This window comes from Rhinoderma darwinii, chromosome 2 (assembly GCF_050947455.1).
Source record: "Rhinoderma darwinii isolate aRhiDar2 chromosome 2, aRhiDar2.hap1, whole genome shotgun sequence".
Lineage (NCBI taxonomy): Eukaryota > Metazoa > Chordata > Amphibia > Anura > Rhinodermatidae > Rhinoderma > Rhinoderma darwinii.
Genome location: NC_134688.1, coordinates 25,025,916 through 25,032,475, shown reverse-complemented (window position 1 = coordinate 25,032,475; position 6,560 = coordinate 25,025,916).

Here is a 6,560-nt window from a genome sequence, read left to right as displayed (position 1 = left end):
CATCATGTCTCAGGCAAACATCCGTAGGTTTTGTATCCCAACCAACCTCAGGTTTTTGTGCCATATGCCTACGGAACTCCTCATCATAGCGCCACCAAGCTGAACCCCCATGGGACTTATATGCGCTAAATATAGTATCCAAATAAACTAATAGTTGAAAAGACTTATCGGGGGACCTCTGTGAAACTACGCAACCCAGCACCTAGAAAGCTTGTAACCAATTATTAAACGTTTTTGCTACCTTTGGCTTAGACGGGACAACCCGTTCAAAGCGTCGCTCCCTATCGATTATAGCCGAATCCACCGACACCAGGGACCAAATATCAATATATTCATTCCTTGCTGTATTTTCCCTGGTGTCGTCAGACAAATGCGCCCCGAGGGGGTGGGGGATACCACAAAAATAAGTATCCCTGAAGGCGGGCAGCGACGGGGATGCCTCCACTAGCGTTTTACCTGCCTCCACCTGCGAGGCCGGTACGGATGGAGCCGCTGGAGCTCCCGCCAACAGGGATCGCAACACATTAAGAACGTCAACATCAGATTTTCCCCCTGAACCCCAATCCCGAAGGAAGTCATACTCACCGTGTCCTGCTGTAGATGCCGGGACCAAAGCCGCCGAGGGTGTCGGTGGAGGTACAGGTGCTGCGGGTGCTACTGGTACCTCCGCAACGATTGGTCTTGCTGAGCGACGGTGAGTGGAGGAGCGGTTACTATGGCGACGTCTGTCATGGCTGTCACGTGGACTGCAGTGGTGTGACGACCCAGTGGGTGAGCTCTCTGTCCTTGAACTAGAACTTGACCGTGATGACGACCTCCTATGCCGTGTACGAAGTCTGGTTGACCGGCGAGATGAGCGGCGTCTGGATGAGCGGCGAGAACGGGAATGGCGGGTCCTAGTGGTATCCCTTGAGCTAACTGAAGAGGCCCTCTCAGTATTCTCTGCCAGGATGTAAGCTGGACCCAAACCTGCGGGTATGACCACGCAGGCTGTATGTGGTTGCTGCACCCTGGGAAGAAGTCCTCTTCACTGTCCCCCACGGAGCGAATATCCCCGTCGTTCAATCGGGGGGGGGGGGGTTTCATGCCACCCCCCTGCTACAGTATCTGGGAGGGAGTGCTGAGTGGCTAGCCCCTCAGATGTGGTGCCTGAAGTAATCCCGCTGGCTGTCGGTATGGGGCCCCCCTTTGCATATCTGCTGATCTCGTTGGTGGGTTGCAGGTGGTCATACTCCTCGCGGCTCCCGGGCGAGACCTAGCATGGCCCATGCCGGTGGGAGACGTCAGACTCGGCGAGGGAGGAATAACATCCTCGTCGGGCTCCCTAGTCACTTCTTGAGATATCTGCGGCGAGAGTGCGGTGTGCGCATGAGCGGCCTGTCTAGCCGACAGCGAGCGAACTCTACTGTCGCTGGAGGGGGATAGACGCACTGGAGGCCTGGAGCGGCGAGAGGAGCGACACGTAGGGAGGACGTCGGTGCTACATTCTCTTGAATAAGAGACTGTAGCCATACTGAACCTTCATCCTGCATCCTGATGCGGATAATTTCTTCAAGCTCTTGCTGGTCCATGACAATCAGGTAAGTGTACACACAATTTTTAGCAATACAAATCCCTGAGTGGTAACGGCCAAAAGAGGAAGATGTTTTCCTTCACTGCCCTTATAAACCCTAGCACGGGGAGGGTGTGTAAGACTGCCCTATATTCCCCCCAAAAACGCCCTGTAGGCGGGTACCCCATCCCTATAGGCCCCATTATTATAAACATTACATGAAACAATCCCCCTAGCGTAACGTGGCTAAGTTAACCCTTTTATTGCCACCCAGTCATGGGCACAACGGCCAATAAGCCTGAGTGCCTTCAATTATATTTTATAGAAATTTTAGTCAATTATGTTTATGTAAATGACTACATGCACTTCGTATTCATACCTGGCTCTTTGTATAGTGCCATAGCTTGAGAGAGGTTCTGTGTTGAACCGAAATGTCGCTCACTTCAGGTGAATAAACAACCTGCTTTCATCTACACTGAAGTCCTGCTACCATTCATTCTTCTATGGTTTCGTATACAGTGAAGGAAATAAGTATTTGATCCCTTGCTGATTTTGTAAGTTTGCCCACTGTCAGAGACATGAACAGTCTAGAATTTTTAGGCTAGGTTAATTTTACCAGTGAGAGATAGATTATATTAAAAAAAACACAGAAAATCACATAGTCAAAATTATATATATTTATTTGCATTGTGCACAGAGAAATAAGTATTTGATCCCCTACCAACCATTAAGAGTTCAGCCTCCTCCAGACCAGTTACACGCTCCAAATCAACTTGGTGCCTGCATTATAGACAGCTCTTACATGGTCACCTGTATAAAAGACTCCTGTCCACAGACTCAATTAATCAGTCTGACTCTAACCTCTACAACATGGGCAAGACCAAAGAGCTTTCTAAGGATGTCAGGGACAAGATCATAGACCTGCACAAGGCTGGAATGGGCTACAAAACCATAAGTAAGACGCTGGGTGAGAAGGAGACAACTGTTGGTGCAATAGTAAGAAAATGGAAGACATACAAAATGACTGTCAATCGACATCGATCTGGGGCTCCATGCAAAATCTAACCTCGTGGGGTATCCTTGATCCTGAGGAAGGTGAGAGCTCAGCCGAAAACTACACGGGGGGAACTTGTTAATGATCTCAAGGCAGCTGGGACCACAGTCACCAAGAAAACCATTGGTAACACATTACGCCGTAATGGATTAAAATCCTGCAGTGCCCGCAAGGTCCCTCTGCTCAAGAAGGCACATGTACAGGCCCGTCTGAAGTTTGCAAATGAACATCTGGATGATTCTGAGTGATTGGGAGAAGGTGCTGTGGTCAGATGAGACTAAAATTGAGCTTTTTGGCATTAACTCAACTCGCCGTGTTTGGAGGAAGAGAAATGCTGCCTATGACCCAAAGAACACCGTCCCCACTGTCACGCATGGAGGTGGAAACATTATGTTTTGGGGGTGTTTCTCTGCTAAGGGCACAGGACTACTTCACCGCATCAATGGGAGAATGGATGGAGCCATGTACCGTCAAATCCTGAGTGACAACCTCCTTCCCTCCACCAGGACATTAAAAATGGCTCGTGGCTGGATCTTCCAGCACAACAATGACCCGAAACATACAGCCAAGGCAACAAAGGAGTGGCTCAAAAAGAAGCACATTAAGGTCATGGAGTGGCCTAGCCAGTCTCCAGACCTTAATCCCATCGAAAACTTATGGAGGGAGCTGAAGATCCGAGTTGCCAAGCGACAGCCTCGAAATCTTAATGATTTACAGATGATCTGCAAAGAGGAGTGGGCCAAAATTCCATCTAACATGTGTGCAAACCTCATCATCAACTACAAAAAAACGTCTGACTGCTGTGCTTGTCAACAAGGGGTTTGCCACCAAGTATGAAGTCTTGTTTGCCAAAGGGATCAAATACTTATTTCTCTGTGCACAATGCAAATAAATATATATAATTTTGACAATGTGATTTTCTTTTTTTTTTTTAATATAATCTGTCTCTCACTGGTAAAATTAACCTAGCCTAAAATTCTAGACTGTTCATGTCTTTGACAGTGGGCAAACTTACAAAATCAGCAAGGGATCAAATACTTATTTCCTTCACTGTATATATATATATATATATATATATATATATGTATTTTTTATCTCTTCATGTCGTTTTTATAAGCAATCAGCTTTCCCGCACCTCTTGCCTCTGGAAAAACTTTTTGCACATACCATGTCTCCATGTCAGGGTATGTTCACACGCAGTGTTTTCAGGCGTAATTTGGGCGTTTTATGCCTCGAATTACGCCTGAAAAAACGCCCCTAATACGCCTACAAACATCTGCCCATTGCTTTCAATGGGAATTACGATGTTCTGTTCCCACGAGCCTTTATTTTACGCGTCGCTGTCAAAATACGGCGTGTAAAATGACGGCTCGTCAAAAGAAGTGCATGTCACTTCTTGGGACGTTTTTGGAGGCGGTTTTCTTTTTTTTTTTAAACTCGTTTTATTAAAAGTAACAGTCAGAGTCAAACCATCACATACATCAGGATAACATTATACACTCAATATTACATATGTCAGAAGAATCAATACATTGGAGGCATTTTTCATTGACTCCATTGAAAAACAGCTCCAAAAACGGCCGTAAAAAACGCTGCGAAAAACGTGAGTCGTTAAAAAAACTTCTGAAATTCAGGAGCTGTTTTCGCCTGAAAACAACCCTGTAATTTCAGACGTATTTTGCTACTGTGTGTGAACATACCCTCACCGTTATGTATAAAAATAACACTGTATCATGATCTGTATTTTTTTAAATTATGACTTTTAACCTAAGTTTTAACGTGATTTTTTTTTCACTTTGGCGGTCTTTTTTAGCTATTTTAACCCCCACTAGGGTGCTGTGTTTCATATGTGTATGGCCTGAGGAAGAAGACGGTCCGACTTTGAAACGCGTTGTTGGCACATCTTCTGATAAATAATTTGTGATCTAACAAGTGTTTAAGATATTTTATCACAAACTGATACACCATCAGTCAGCGCCAAGGGACAACTCCGAACCTGTTTTTCACCCCACTATTCATACACTGCAAGCCTGGGACATTCTTATCAAACATCAACAATGCAAACTCCCAAACAATGGAAAAAAAAAACATATATATATATTTTTTTATTTTTTTTTATTTTTTTAATAAAAATGTCTATCAGTGTGTTTTGTGCAATTTTCTATGTATTTTTTATTAAAAATAATTTTTACACTTTGAGATACAGCTTTGTATCCTGTATACAGAGCAGCTGTATCTAGCGCTGAATTCGTCCGGTCAGCGGGACTGACGGGTACAGTTACAACGGTTATGAACTTAGATGTGATCGGTAACAGCTCAATCGTGTGTGTCACCCGCTGTCACTGAAACCATCAGTCCCGCTGACCTGATGGATACAGGATTCAGCGCAGGATACAGCTGCTCTATATACAGGATACAAAGCAGCTGTATCTCAAAAAGTAAAAATTATTTTTAATAAAAAGTATTCAGAAAGTTGCACCAAACACACTGATACACATTTATATAGGTGAACTTGGGCAGGCTGTTATATATGGGCAGTGTGGCAGGCTGTTATATAGGGGCACTGTGGCAGGCTATTATATAGGGATAGTGTGGCAGGCTGCTATATAGAGGCGCTGTGGCAGGCTGCTATATAGGGGAAATGTGGCATGCTGTTATATAGGGGCACTGTGGCAGGCTGTTATATGAGGGCACTGTGGCAGGCTATTATAAAGGGGCAGTGTGTGGCAGGCTGTTATATAGGGGCAGTGTGGCAGGCTGTTAAATAGGGGAACTGTGGCAGACTGTTATATAGGGGCAGTGTGTCAGGCTGCTATATAGGGGGACTGTGGCAGGATGTTATATAGGAGCACTGTGGCATGCTGTTATATAGGGGCAGTGTGTCAGGCAGCTATATAGGGGCACTGGGGCAGGCTGTTATATAGGGGCAGTGTGTCAGGCTGCTCTATAGGGGCACTGTGGCAGGTTGTTATATAGGGGCAGTGTGGCAGGCTGTTATATAGGGGCACTGTGGCAGACTGTTATATAGGGGCAGTGTGTCAGGCTGCTCTATAGGGGCACTGTGGCAGGCTGTTATATAGGGGCACTGTGGCAGGATGTTATATAGGGGCAGAGTGGCAGGATGTTATATAGGGGCAATGTGGCACGCTGTTATATAGGGGCAATGTGGCACGCTGTTATATAGGGGCGATGTGGCACGCTGTTATATAGGGGCAATGTGGCACGCTGTTATATAGGGGCAATGTGGCACGCTGTCATATAGGGGCACTGTGGCAGGCTGTTATATAGGGGCAGTGTGGCAGGCTGCTATATAGGGGCACTGTGACAGGTTGTTATATAGGGGCAGTGTGTCAGGCTGCTATATAGGGGCAGTGTGGCAGGCTGTTATATAGGGGCACTGTGGCAGGCTGTTATATAGGGGCACTGTGGCAGGCTATTATATAGGGATAGTGTGGCAGGCTGCTATATAGAGGCACTGTGGCAGGCTGCTATATAGAGGCACTGTAGCAGGCTGCTATATAGAGGCACTGTGGCAGGCTATTATATAGGGGAAATGTGGCATGCTGTTATATAGGGGCACTGTGGCAGGCTGTTATATGACGCCACTGTGGCAGGCTATTATAAAGGGGCAGTGTGTGGCAGGCTGTTATATAGGGGCAGTGTGGCAGGCTGTTAAATAGGGGAACTGTGGCAGGCTGTTATATAGGGGCAGTGTGTCAGGCTGCTATATAGGGGCACTGTGGCAGGATGTTATATAGGAGCACTGTGGCATGCTGTTATATAGGGGCAGTGTGTCAGGCAGCTATATAGGGGCACTGGGGCAGGCTGTTATATAGGGGCAGTGTGTCAGGCTGCTCTATAGGGGCACTGTGGCAGGTTGTTATATAGGGGTAGTGTGGCAGGCTGTTATATAGGGGCACTGTGGCAGACTGTTATATAGGGGCAGTGTGTCAG